At 47.1% G+C, this 14,913-nt stretch overlaps 1 protein-coding gene across 4 annotated transcripts in view; it reads right to left on the bottom strand.

Moving 5' to 3' along the window:
* Positions 1 to 14,913, bottom strand: part of LOC144159277 (uncharacterized) — a 352,228-nt gene that overhangs the window by 167,096 nt on the left and 170,219 nt on the right. Inside the window, exon 1 of one of the 4 annotated variants that reach the window (XM_077690669.1) lies at positions 4,628 to 4,737. The exons of the other annotated variants lie outside the window; for them this stretch is intronic. The gene's annotated coding sequence lies outside the window, so the exon portion shown is untranslated. Of the gene's footprint in view, positions 1 to 4,627; positions 4,738 to 14,913 lie in introns of those variants that run through there. 4 annotated transcript variants of the gene reach the window in all.

Raw genomic sequence — 14,913 nt, forward strand, 5'->3', positions numbered from 1 at the left:
AAGATGGTCCAGTGAATGGAGAATGCCACACAGTTCGGCTTCAGTGGGAGACGGATAAAGTATATGTTTCGTAATGGAACCATCAAATTCGGGTCGTGCTGGACAATGCCACGCGAGGCCCATTCGGTGGTGGTCCAGGCTGGCATCAGTAAAGATGTCAGTTTCATCTGGGAGCTTCGCCCCCAGGATGCGACAAAGGGCTTTTTGGCGATGACACCTCCTTGCTTTGGGAATGCCAGGTCGCTGATGTGGCGATGTCAGAAGTGGCCTTTCCCAGGGGGCAGGCGGTGCCAGACTCAGTGGTGGTGGCAACATGGTTCGAGCATCCCACGCTGCGAGCGCCGCTCCCTGACCCGTAAGAGATCGACGTTGTTCGTGTTGGAGGGCAGCTTCAGAAAGCAGGGCTTCCACAGGAGGCAGAGGAGCGGCCTTTTCGAGGGCATCTATACGGGTATGTCGCGGCAAACCAGTTATTGTTCGGAGCGTGGCCCTGTGTAGTACTGCTAATTGCTTCTTGTGACTGTTTGAGAGGGTATATACAGGGGCGCCGTAGAGAAGGCGGCCTAGAGCCACTGCTCGTGCTAGGGTAATGCAAGCCGCTTGTTGGGCCCCTCCGTACTTATTTGACATTCTAGAGATTATATGAAGAAGCAGGCCGAACGAGCGGAACGCGCTATAGGCGCCCGCAGGCGCAACGTGCACCCTATCACGTGTTCTGTGTCGAGCAGGTGACGTGATTCCTTTCCGCACAGTCGCAGCCGAGTGAGCACGCCGTTTGACTCTCGGGAACAAATCTCGGTGGTGGCCGAGTGGGTAACACGACACAAGTTCGAATCCTGCGGGTGACGGTAATTTATTTTTCTTATACTGAGATATGTGTAACGCCGGAATCAACGAATTCCTAAACAGCTTCACCATTAAAACGATCGGACGACGGGACGCCTCAGCAACCAAGAGCTTGCGCGGAAACTGACACGCTCGGTGACGAGGCCGAAGTGATTGGTGCAAGGATAGCGCTGTTCCTTTCACTCTCTCCCTATGCAGACTAAGTCACTGGCTCTAAATTGGATGGCGGTAGCCATTTTGTTTCTCTTCTAGGTGTTGCTTGTTCAACAAAAACGGACAGGCCGTTCATCCATGCGTTTGGTGCAATTCATAAGCACTCGAATGTGGTTGGAATATTCGCCTCAAGAGCTTCCCCGCCCGGATACCACTGGCGTACCAGGCATAACCTCTCCCCTATCCCCAATCCTACGACGTCGAAGCCAGTAAGTGTCAGGTTGAGGACACAAATATCCCCGTACACCCAGGGCACAACGCACCTTCGGGACAAATTCACCCCGTTTTATTAAAGCGAAACTTTAGTGTTCTCACTGATGGCGTCTGTGACGCGAATACACCCTCTAGAAGAGCCAACTTTTTCTAACGATGATTATGAATGATCGTGGGTGAAGTGTGTAAAAAATAAAACGCTTCCCTGCGAAGCTTGGCGACAGCTCCGTTACGCCTTCACTAAAGGTTCATGTGCTGCAAAGGTGAGGAGGTGACACAGGCGTGCGACATGGCGACGCAAATAGTCCTAACGTCATGTTGTAAGATGAATATCGACAGCCGTTACACACAGGCCGGCGTAGTATGAGAACGGCGTTGCTCTGCGTTAGGCCTAACGTTAGGCCCAACGTCACACCTAGGGGTTTAACACCTCATACCGGCACCCACTCAAGACAGTGCTCGCTGAATGCCAAGCAGCAGCTAAACCCAAACGTTAGGCCTACGGAGTGCACACCCTAGAGTTGTTGTGAGTATTCCAGAAAAGTGGTGCGTACCTCCAGAGTAGACATACTCGCAGTGTGGGATTGGCCAACCAAAGATTCCACCATGAGTAAGCTTCGCGTTCAACCATTGTCGTCGTTAGACGGACGGGTGCATGATTTTTTTAGCACGGAACCTTTTTTTTTTTTTTTTTTTTTTTTAATGGCTACTCATACGTCCAAGCACCGTTGCTGCGAACTTGGTGGATTGAGTAAGCCAGTTGGGTGCTAACAAAGATTACCTTTTTAAATAAGAAATTTCAGCCCGTTTGATACATGCTCCTAAAAATAACACTTTCAAGTACTCTCTTTTTTGTACGAACCGTTGACGACTGGAATTCACTGCCTTCCGACTGCGTGCATGCTCCGACGTCTTCTAGTCTTGACCTCTGTGTTAAGAACCTGATGTAACCCTCTCCTGCTAGGATGGCGAAAAACCGTCCGCAGTATTTCCTTAAATAAATAAATAAATAAACACAAGTGCAAAACGTTTCAGCACGAAGTGAAACCTCCCCCATTCCCCGTTTTCGGCGGCTAACGTTACCAACGAGGACTCCTTCTGCGAGCTAGACCGAAAACCCAGTTGGGCAACTCTCTCGCAACACAGACGTTGTTCCTGAATGCGCAGATGCGGCGAAGTATAACGCCCGCTCGGAGTCGAAAGCCAGTCACGTACAAAACATCACGACCCTTCGCGAAAAGGCCCTCGACCAAGGGTGGTGGTCCCTTGAACCCGGCTTCAATTTCGAGCGCCTGTAGCCGACAACCTGGCCAGCGAGGAGGCTCACGCGGAGACGACGCGATAAAAACACTGCGGACGACGTGCCCAGCGTACAAGCCTTTTCGTGAAAGTCGTGACTTTTGGTACGCCGTCGTTAGCCGCAGAAAAGAAAACAAAAAGTGTACACAAATTCCCAAAATTGTCGACCATTGTGTAAGCATTTCCAGAGTGTTTCTCTTCATTTCAGGATTTTCTTCTTCGACCAATCGCCTTTATTATAACGACTAACTGTGTTAACTTTGCCAGCTATGAGTTTGCGTGCAGCTGCTTTTAAACTTTCCACTTTAAAAGCACCACTCGTGAGGGGTTCTTTTAAAGCGGAAGCTTTCTTAGTAGAAAGCGCATTTTTTATTTATTTATTTATTTATTTGTTTATTTATTTATTTATTTATTTATTTATTTATTTATTTATTTATTTATTTATTTATTTATTTATTTATTTATTTGTTTGTTTGTTTGTTTGTTTGTTTGTTTGTTTGTTTGTTTGTTTGTTTGTTTATTTATTTATTTATTTATTTATTTATTTATTTATTTATTTATTTAATTTATTTATTTATTTATTTATTTATTTATTTATTTATTTATTTATTTATTTATTTATTTATTTATTTATTTATTTATTTATTTATTTATTTATTTATTTATTGCGGACGCAAGGTATTACACGGTTGGTGCTGCGAGGTATACTCGGCAAAGCACACTTACGCATCAAAAATTGCAGTTTGCAAACTTTTTGACTTGCATGAATTAATAAATATAAAAAAAAACACCTTACACTAAACATGTGCGAGAAGCATATGATTGACCAGCTAAAAAAAGCACAATTATGTTTATGCTACAACCTTCCGCAAGCTTTTGTGAGGCGTCATGGCGTCCTACGCATTATATCGGCGGCAGAGGACGCAGAAATGCAGAATTTATATCAATGTTACATCGCAGTCAAAACACCAAGACTTCTTACCTCGTTAATTTCCATGCAGAAATATTTCCCGGTTAATCTAAGTTTAAGTTTTTAACGACGTCGTTTAGATGCTGTTAAATCCTTCGGTCTGGGCGAAAAATGCTAAACACGACCAAACCACATAACGAGGCTCTTCGGTCAACAAAGCGAGCTTAACAGTAAACGATAGCTCAACCGAGAAAGATTTCATTATTACGAGACCGAGCCGTTTAGAATTATGTCCCGTGTGTAAAATGTACTTTTTGTTGCAGTTTTTGTTGTCGCCGTCATTGTTGTTTTCGGGGGGGTTCGAATGGGGAGCGTGTGGGCGTGGAGCCCGGCTGTAACCTTTGTTCTAACACAACATTATGTAACCGCAGAACCGTTCGGGCGCCGCAGTGCGTCCAAGACATTGCCAGGCGGTATACGTTAGAAGCGCCTTCAATTATAAGCTAAAAAAACGTCTATCTGTAGTTTATCCCCAACACGCCGATACCATTCGCGGATGCGGCTGCGGCGTAGCGTCGTTAACTCGCACTGTAAAAGGCATATTTTGAACCGAAATGTTCCCCGCTAAAACGAACTTATAAAACTAATCGTTATGCCGTGCTAGCGCCGATTTAACTGGCGCATACGACAGGACGATCTAAATGCGCATGCGCGGCAATGTCCAGAACATGCCTAGGAAACATAAAAGTTCAAATAATAAAAAGCGCGACGTTGCATTCAACTGGAGTAGTCAGAAGTGCCTGCAGTCCCAGTTTCAAAGTGCCGTCTCTCTCATGCTCGGAAAACGAGCGGGCAAAAACGACGTTCTCCGGGTAGCGACGTGCTGTAGGTCACACCTCTCGAAATAAACAAAAAAAATTCAAGTTGTGGTGGCATAACGCGCCGACGCTACGACTGACCAATGAGGTACACCGTAGTGGAGGGCTTTGAGTAAGTTCTGACCACCCTGGGTATTTCACGCGCAAGGAAATCTCGACACACGGAAGTCTTCGCCTTTCGCCTCCATCAGGTAATAAACTAACGCCTGTCGGCGGCGCATAAGTATTCGGTCAATTCCAAAAGAGACAAACAAAAAAGATCACTCACAGTAAATACGCTTCGCGGCATTTGCGCTATACTCGGGAGGAATTTTCCGTCCATTCTTTCTTTCGTGTCTCATCGGGGGTCACGAGAGGACGAGTTGATTCGGACGCTGCCAGTTATGCCTACAATAGAAGACCCCATCCACCACGAGATGCGATGTGCGGGTAGCGCGAACAGTTGCGAAATCTGCGAGCCCGACGTACGGGAATCGGAGATTGTAACGGACGCGCAAATAAGCAAATATTCCTTCTTCCCTCTCGAACTGGCGCGTGGCACGCTTTTCGCGAATCGCATAAAGGCAGCGTGCGTGAACTTTCCCGTAAATGTCCGCTAGACCTCGCGTCTGGCGCCGAGAATCGCAGTTGTCGGACATTTAGGGCGACGGTTTGTGTTTGCGCCGGTTCGTTTCCATTCGCGGATGTGTTTCTCTCGCTTTCCGGCTGACCTGACCTGTTTACAGCCACTTTAAAGTCAGTCGTCAGTCGTCACATTAGGCAGCGACTACACCGAAACAAGCGAGAGAAATTAAGAATTAAACAACCCTTCACCAATTGCCGCGTTGGTTTGTAAATGACAAAGGGGAAAGCGATACTGACATTCGCAATGTGTGAAGCTTTTATGTTTCTTTTAGAAAGCTCCAAGCGCGTAGGAATCGTTGCGGAGAAGACGCTAAGGATTAAGTCACGTGACAACCAGGATTGATTGATTGATTGTAGGGTTCAACGCGCCGACGCAAGGCAGGCGATGAGGCGCGTCGTAGTAGAGGGCTCCGGATTAATTTTGACCACCTGGGGATCTTTATCGTGCGCCGAAATCTCGTACACACGGGCGTTTTTGCTTTTCGCCTCCATCAGAAAAGCGGCCGCCGCAGCCGGGAATCGAACCCGCGACCGCGACCGCGATCTCTAAAGCGCAACGCCTTTGCCACTGAGCCACCAGCCACCGCGGCGGGTACGTGACAACCGGGAATGCAAAAAAAAAAAAAAAGTGTACGGAGAAGAGATCGCCACGGCAAAGAGTGATGAGCAACGCCATGATTTAGGAACCATCTACAGTCTCTCATCCCGTTTCGAAACAATAAAAGAAGGAACACTTTCTCCATGCCTTCGACTGCATTCATGAGCGCACAATACAAAACCGCCTGCAAGAAGAATGCCTCAGTTGTGCGCAGATGCGCAACTGCGGCTACGAAATTGCAAAGCAGCACACTGATACGGAGGTTCGTCGCTCCGCCGCAGTGTGGCACCACCTAGCTAATAGTCATCTAAATGAATTTTTTGAAATTTTTTGGGAGCCTGCGACAATACACAGAAAAGTTTATTACACAAAAAAAAAAGGGCGCACACACTCACACACAGGGTGTTACATCGATAAATGGAACATTTCTTTTTAAACAAATTTCCCCCAGGCGAACTGCTGCTTTCAAACTTAACACAAAGGTCGCATTTTGTGGTCTATTTTGTTTGACACCGGGAACAACGACGGTACTTATCTGTTTATTCTGAAAATAAATAAAAACGATTTTCGGCTTCGGGAAAGTGTCGGCCTTTTGGACCTGCAAACTGATCCTGGAACGACGGCGCCACCTGGGATAAACAAACGAAACGCGCGATGGCGCTCCACAGTAGGAAGGAGCCAAATGAGGTAGCAGACGATTAGAAAACCTCTTTTGGCGATAGTTCATGATGGCCACAGATAGTTACATAAGAGCTCCTAAGAATCATAATCGTTGATTCGTTGTCAATACCAGTCATCTGGCTTCGGGTCGTCTGTCGCCTGCAGTGCCAGGTCGCCCAACTTTCCGAAATAAGGCCCACGATTCCTTGTTCACGTTGGTTGCTTCATTCTCGTTTTACTTTATGTTTATTGTTCTGTGGAGACATGTCTGTGCTTGTAACATGGGGTCCTGAAATCATTTACTGTTCACAAAAAGGCAGCCTATTCACACGCAGTGACTCATCTCATAGCCCCATGTCACCAGTACAGACACGCAACCACAGAATAATAAAAGTAAAACGAGAAAGAAGCAACAAACGTAAACAAAGAATCGTGAGCCTTATTTCGGAAAGCGGGGTAACCTGCCACAGCCGACGACACATTACCTGAAAACAAATGACTGATATTGACAACGACGAACCACAGGAATACTTTATTACGATTCGTACGAGCTCTTCCACAACTATCTTCGGCCGTCATAAACTATCGAAGAAAGAGGCTTTCTGATCGTCTGCTGCCTCATTTGGCTTCTGTTTAACGTGAATCGCCATCGCGCGTTTCGTTTTGCATATCCCAGGTGGCGCCATCGTTCCAAGATAAGCTTGCAGGTCCAAATTGGCCGCCATTTTCCCATAGGCGAAAATCTTTTTTATTTATTTTCAGAATAAACAGGTAAGTACCGTCGTCGATCCCGGTGTCAAACAAAATAGACCACAAAATGCGACCTTCGTGTGAAGTTTGAGCGCGAAGGCAGCAGAGGTTCTCAGGAAAGATGTTTAAAGCTAGCAATGAAACACCCTGTATGTGTATGTGTGTATATATATATATATATATATATATAAATATATATATATATATATATATATATATATATATATATATATATATATATATATATATATATATATATATATATATATATATATATATATACAGTAATACCTCGTTAACTCGAAGTCGTAAACACCAGGGAAAATTTCGAGATAAACGGATTTTCGAGATAAGCAAAGTTGCGCTAATCGCCGGGAAAAATGAGCGCTCTTCAGAAAAATCACTACTACTTACCGGCTCTTCAGCGGCAGTTTCTAATCTCTCTTCTCGTGCAGGTTTAAAAGAGAAAAAAATAACATACAAGATACTTTAACCGGCTGGGTTTTGCCGCACTGCCATTTTATTTAGCAGAGAAAAACTGCGTAATGCTCGTCTGCTTTGCGGTCGTACTCGGGCCTAGGAAGGCGTCCTCCAGCTGCTTGACGCATCGAATCATTCGATCTTCCCCGCCGCTGCACTCGACCTTATTTCGAAGCATGCACAGCAAATTTCTCGTCTCAGAAGATGTCGGCACCTCTCGAGGTGGTTCGTCATCGCCGTCGTCTCCGCCGTCCCCTACGTTAGTGGCCGTTTGAACGATTTCGGCGTCCGTCATTTCTCCGGTCACCGCCACATCCTGCTCAAACAGGCGTACTCCAGAAAAGTTACGTCATTTTCGGCGGCACCGTTACCTGTAAGCTTGATGACCTCTTGACAAAGTTCCTCACAGTCTGTGAAGTCATCTGTCTCTGCCGTCTCTGCTTCTGGCAAACTGGCGGCACGTGAAAACCCAGCGTGCGCAAAGCAGTTGGCGATAGCCGCTGCGCGAACTTGCTGCCAAGCGCAGCTGAGAACGTGTACTTCTCTGAGAAGGTGTACCTCTCAGAGAAGGTGTACCTCTGCTGAGAAGGTGTATACTCTGCTGAGAAGGCAGAGGGCCTCCCTGCTCAGCGCATGTGTCACATGACGTGCCACAGGGTTGCTTGACAAAGTTGATATGTCGCTGGGCTGAGACTTCGCGCACTTCGCGTTCCCGGAAAGCATCGACGTATGGCAGGCGCGGCTAAATAAGAAAAAAAATCGACGGACTTCAGGCGTGGCAGCATCGCGCGAATCTTGTGAAATGGTCCGGCGGCGGAATTTTCGTTCCACTCCCAGTCAAGATTTCGAGTTATCCGCAATCCGACCCAAAAATACTTCGAGATAAAGAGAAAAATATACATGGGACGTATAGGAAAATATTCGGTGCCGCGGAAAATTTCGACTTAGCCGATTTTTCGAGATATGCGAGTTCGAGTTAACGAGATATTAGTGTATATATATATATATATATATATATATATATATATGAAGCACGCCTCCTACGCGCTCCCACCTAAAGTATTCCGTTACCGCAAGCCCACCAATTAGTGAAGCGCCACGCCCGTTTTTTTCTTAGTCGCCAACCCTACAGAGTTCCGCTCCTAGATCCGCGGGAACTAAAGGCGAGTTAATGCGTTGCACGTTCGTGTGTTATCGCCTACCAGCGTACATATGCACCGTTTCCGCGTATTCGCTCTGCTCGACCTTTGCGCCAAAAGCCGCGAGAAGACCGAGGCTGCTTATTTAATCCTCGTTCTCCAACCCAAATTTCCCTTCTACGAACATGTCGATCGAACTTTAAGACATCCGCAACTTATGCGGAAGCGCTCTTGCATAAACACCCCGGATACGCGAACTTGAACTTCGACAAAGTGCGCTTAAGTTTCGAATTTCTTCTCCGCAGTTTCGTAAAACGGAGCTATGCGGTGGTGGGATCCTACGGGTTAAGTACCGAACTTTCGGGGATCTTAAATGCACGTGAAACGATGTGCGCCCACAAAAGTATTCACAGGTCGCACGCAGCGAAAGAAGCATACCGCCACCATTCCGTGGTTTCAAGCACCGAACTCCGTTTGATCTTTGATCATTACGTCGCCGAAGATGTAGCGAGCGAAAGAGAAACGCGAGCTGTGGAAACGAAAATTGCATATGCAAATCTCGGAGCTGGTTTTAAAACATTTGTTTGAAGTCCAAGAAGAGAATGCAGCGAAATGTTTGTTAGCTCAATCTTCTTGCAACACGCGTTTTATAATTTCGTGTCCCGCCAAGCAGAAAACATCAGTCCTACGCAGCTCGTCTTAAATATCCTACCCTCACTGCGGCACCGAGGATTCTCATCTCCCATTCTCTACTGAGGGTTTCTCCGTCCGGCAGGCAGGTGGGTAGTTCGACTGCAAAGTTTTCTCATGATTAGGTGGGAAACGTCATGGAAGCCTTCCTCCCACAACACAGCCCTTCGTATACGATTTCCCCGGTAAGCTATCTTCACCGCCTACGCAATTTTAAATGAAGAGCATTTCAGTAACTCACGATGTCACCCGCGTTGACGTCCGTAGTCGTAGTCCGCACCCCTCCCCCTACACTATATAAAAAAAAATACTATCCGGCGCCTGGTTTCGATCTCTCGACCCTGCGGGCGGAACGCAATGTACATGGTGCTCTACCCACTGCGCCACAAAGCCGACACAGAATGGGAGGCTACGAACGCGCCTTATATCCTTGACTCATTCAAACTACGTCAAGAAGCTGCTGATACAACGCATTCACTACCACCAACTCCCGAAACACTAAACGTTAACGCAATACACCCACCCCCTATGCGACGAATTTACTCGAGTCCCCCTCGCGGGGAGATGGGCCAAATTTTTATTTTCTTCACGAGAAAAGCTTTTTCCCACTTTTTCGGGCATTTTCAGAGTTCTACGTCAACAACGGCGACCTGCCTCCCTTTGTACGGGCAACAGAGCTATGCTAACTCAGAAACAGGTACAAGCGTATCCTCTCTTTCCCCTGACTGCGAATCTATTTCACCCTCTTTTTCGGTAACAAAGGGGCCTTTGTTTCAACGGTTCGCGGTACACGCGCTTGTATAAGAGCCCACAGAGCTTACCCACCTAGCCGAGGAACAGAAGCGGGGTAAGTTTGCAGCCCTGGTTATCCGGGAACACCGGATTCCCGCCGCGTTATCGCTGCTTTCCGGTCGACGCTATAAACAAAGGGTTGTTGTCTCGCGACTGGGCGGCCCCCGGTGCTTCGCAAGCACAACACAAAAAACACAGGCATGCGAACGGGCTAAGTCTACCTGAACTGCCACTGAAAGCCAGTGCAAGCCAGTTAAATCCAGTGCGAGCCAGTTCCAGCCCGCCTGCGAACGCCGTGTCGACTGCGCCACGGGCCGTCGTACACGAGTACACGCGGGCTATGACGCCGCGGCCAACGATTCCGTCGCGCTTGACGTGAACCGCGATGACGGCTTCGCGGCGCATTTAGGGAAAACAAGTCCCACTTGATAACATCATGCACGCGCGTACTCCGTTAGCCGCGGCGCCGAAATGAGGAACACAAAGGGGCAAGAGAAACGTACGCCGCTAAACGTATGGATCGAAAAACGATGTCGGCGGAACGTCCGCGTCCAACCACCGTTCCCTCGTTCGTGCCAGCCCTTTCGTTGTTCCTCGGATAAGCTGAGTGAGGAATCGGGCACGCAGGTGAATTCCATAATGACGACTACAGCACATATTTGTAAATACCGACGTACCCCGGCGTACGCCGACGTACATCGGCGTACCTCGGTATGGTCTTTATTGCGACAGAAATAAATGGCCCATTGAGCGATAAGGCCGGCGTCAGGCGTAGCGGAACGTGACAGCGAAACGGCTCCTAGACCAGTGCTCCTTTGAAGCGTACCATAGTGCGAGGCATTCCAAAGCACGAACTCAAATTTAGCACGCCGGTACACCGCAGATGAAGTGAAACAGTAGAAGAATGCAGCAAAGTATAGCGAACAGACAGGCAGTGGAATGCACCATCGTCAACTCTTCCGATAAATGGCGGCAAAAACGAAAGCGGCGCAACCTGTAGGAGGCGGATCGAAGCCATTCGAAAGCGTGAGACGGAAGCGAATCGCGCATATAGCAAATCGCATCAAGTGGCAAAATTACGAAACGTTTCGAGAATGCGGGGCGGAAGCAAAGAGTCTCAGGCGTTAAATTGGACGTCGATGCTTTCGCATTGAGAACTCTTAAGAAGTGGTTAGATACCCTCGGTCCTAGGTACCAACGGCCCCGGGGCAAATGAAAAACCACGTGTTAAAAATGGGTTCCAAGAGAAGCGAGGTAAAAGCAACCGCTAAAACAAACAAAAAAAAATGTCGGCTCGAGCTCTTCCAAGCGCAGAGCCAAAACTAAAGGTGCACGCGTGAGCATCCGAAACGCCGCAAGACTGAATTGAGCTGAACTGAGCAAACGTACATTGATTTCACCATGCACTGCAAAATTATTTACACCCCTATAACTAACACCCTTACCCCCTTGAATAAAAAAAAAATAAAACAGCTATTAGAGTGTTTTGCCGTTCATAACACGCTTGCAGGCACCCTAGCGAAAACACAAGAATACACCCTTTTAAAAGAAGTTTCATCGTTAATTACACCCTTCCTTTCTTCGTTTCTTGAAAGGGTTTAAGGGTGTTATTGGCAAAACAGGTGCAGATCATTTTACAGGGTGGGAGGGGCGAGAGGAAAGGGGAAAAACTGAGCGGTAGGGGGAGGAGACAAAACAGATTGCCACGTAATAAAAGAGAAGAAGACTATCGACATCGGACGACAATTTTTCAGCCAGTTTATATCTAAAAAAACCTGCGTACCACACCTTCATATCGTTTACTGCCACCCTGTTGTATTTTTTTACCCCTTCCACAAAGTCATTGCACCACGGTTTTCTTCTTTCTCACATATATCCCGTTTCGTAATGAATTATTGCTCTCGCCCTATCAGCGCGCCCTCAGGGCCAATGTGGACACATTAATGAATAGAATATGAAGGCGCGCGTTCACTTCCGAAGTGTTATCTGCAGCGGCATTGTTACGCACTTGGCGAAGAGAAAATAAGACAGGGCCGTTAACGCACACATAGAAGCGCGAAAACTCGTTCAATCGCCGCTCCAGCGGGAAATGATAAACCGCCCCGACCTTGATACTGTCCAAACGTAACGTGCAAGGAAAATACAAGAAGAAAAAGCAACGAGACTGGCAGGACTCGCGAAAATAATTTTTCGCTTGGGTTAAGCTCCTGTCGTTAATTACGTTGGCTACGCATTCCAGGGCACTCCGTGCATAGCAAGACAGAGCTATAGATGGAGCAAAAAAAAAAAAAAAAAAAAGGCGTCGGCGTGCGCGGAGGTGATTAAAAGTCCTGGGCAAGTTTCCTGTGACCGTGGCCAAATTACTGGTGCTTATCTCGAAAATGCGTCATCTACGCAGCCTCGGCAGAGCGATGTTATGTTGAAGGGTATAGAAAAAGAGGAGAAGAGAAGAAAGCGTTTCCCTCGGGAACCGGTTAAAGGCATATATGTATTTTTTTGCAATTACGCCCGTGACGGGCAGCGCTTTTCGCGGGAAACCTCTTCAGAATATCCACTATGGAGGCTTGGTAATTGCTACACTGTACCACCACGGCTACGTCAGTGCAGCAATGCAAGCGCTTACTCGAGAGGGCTTGCTCAGGCGGTATTTGTTTTGCTTTCATTCATTCATTCATTCATTCATTCATTCATTCATTCATTCATTCATTCATTCATTCATTCATTCGTTCATTCATTCCGTCGTTCGTTCGTTCATTACTATTTAAACATTCATTCAATCATTCATTCACTTATTCGTTCGTTCTTTCATTCATTCAATGCTTCATTCATTCATTCATTCGTTCATTCATTCCGTCGTTCGTTCGTTCATTGCTATTTAAATAATCATTCAATCATTCATTCACTTATTCGTTCGTTCTTTCATTCATTCACTGATTCATTAATTAATTAATTCATTCATTCATTCATTCATTCCCTGATTCATTCATTCATTCTTTCATTCGTTCATTCCTTCGCTTCTTCTTTTCGCTAGTTGTTATTCCTGTTCTCTTGTTTTTCTTTTTTTTTTTTTTTGCTCGTTCCTTTTCGTTCTTTCCTTCGTGTATGGAACTGAAAATAGCGCCAAACAGCGAGACCCACTCTTCTTTGTACGCAGCCAGGGACATCGTCAAAAGTTCATTTCTAAGCAACTGATACGGCGGAAAACCAGTGAAATACGTCTGGAACAAGAACGTCGTGGTTCTTCCATTTTGGTAAAACCTCATTGCACATATAGCGAACAGAGCGTCCGAAAAGCGGGGCGCATTTAGCTGCCCAAACGCGATCCCCCAACTGAGTTCCCCAAAATGGAAATAGTGCAGGGGGAGCATTGTTCGTCGCAAGCTGCGCAATCTAGCAGAAGATGCAACGCTCGAGGCAAACGCGCGTCTAGCGAGAGCGGAACGTGCGCCCGCAGAGGCCGCGAAACGCGAATTCCCCAGAGTACAAAGAAAGATGGAGCAAGAAATCCCCACGGTACAGACGTCTCCATCAGCAGAGTCCCAGTAGAATAGGGAAAGATGGACGGAGCAAGAGACGGCGCGCCTCCGAGTTCCTACTTCTCGTATGCGCTATGCATGCATAAGCGACGAAAATGGCTTAGGAAGACCGTACCCCCCTCCGCCCCCCCACCCCTCCACGCGACAACCGGAGGAAGCCGCAATACGGCGCTTCGTCTCTACATTAACCAAACTCTTAGGCATTAATATCCCGACTTCACAACGGCGGATTGAACTTTGAAGAAGTGTCATGCAGGCCATTTCAAAACTTCCGCGAACTTATGCGTCGGTTCAGCAGATCGGGGCATATGTCACACAGTGGACGTGCACCAACGCCGTTCTGCGCGTGCCCTTGAAGTCTCGAAGGTCGGAGCTGCACCCGATATCACTTGGACACGGCATCAGATCTTTCTCCGTGGCAACGAGTAGATACCATAGACAACCAACCAACCGGCCACTTCCACTACCAGGTCACTCGCAAGGCAACGGTTCGAGACTCCCGTCTCGACAGTCGACACATCGAAACATTCACTCCGTACACGAGTTCCTGCGAGAAAGCATTTTGATCGCAAGCATGCCGCGATTGCTTTAAACGGGCCATGCAGACAAAATCCGAGTTTGTTTTATTCCAAATATTTGGTGTTTTATAGTGCCCCAAGACATGTTCGGCAGCAAACGATGCTTTATTCAGTAAAAAAATAAATCAATTTATAGTTAAAATTTTGATTCTTCCTCCAAATTGTCTGTTCGTGACGTTTGCGGTGACGTAAGCAGGACAGGTCTTCAACCGAACATCAGTGCGCCCCTCGAGTCTGCTGCGGACTGGGAACGTCTTGTTTACCGTCAGTCCTCTTAGATGGCGCCACCATGCTGCGCAGCCCCGCTGTCCGCCCTCGCTTTGTTTCTGACCGTATTTTCACTGGGCTAGTTTTTGTTACGGTTGTAGGCAATCGTTTCCTGAAACATGGGGTGTGCTGGACAAAAAGGGTCACGTAAGACAATGCCGTCTACGTTAATCGGCCAGTGTCGTATGAGACAACCCAAAACGCCGCACTGCTATGCAGCTAAACCAAGCATAGTGCGCGCAGTACAAACAGCAGTACGCACTGGTGCTTCTATGTTCACGAGTTCGTTTGTAACTGACACGTTTACTGCACCATTCTTACTGCTCTAAAATGAATATCATTACATTTAACCGAAAACAGCGCGCTCTGCAAGCTTATAATCCCTGCCTATTTTGCGTTTCCTTTTGCCGGCCTCAGCAAATCGCACAGCTGTGCACATT

This window comes from Haemaphysalis longicornis, unplaced genomic scaffold (genome assembly GCF_048455015.1).
Source record: "Haemaphysalis longicornis isolate Haplotype H1 unplaced genomic scaffold, Haemaphysalis longicornis Haplotype H1 scaffold_10, whole genome shotgun sequence".
NCBI lineage: Eukaryota > Metazoa > Arthropoda > Arachnida > Ixodida > Ixodidae > Haemaphysalis > Haemaphysalis longicornis.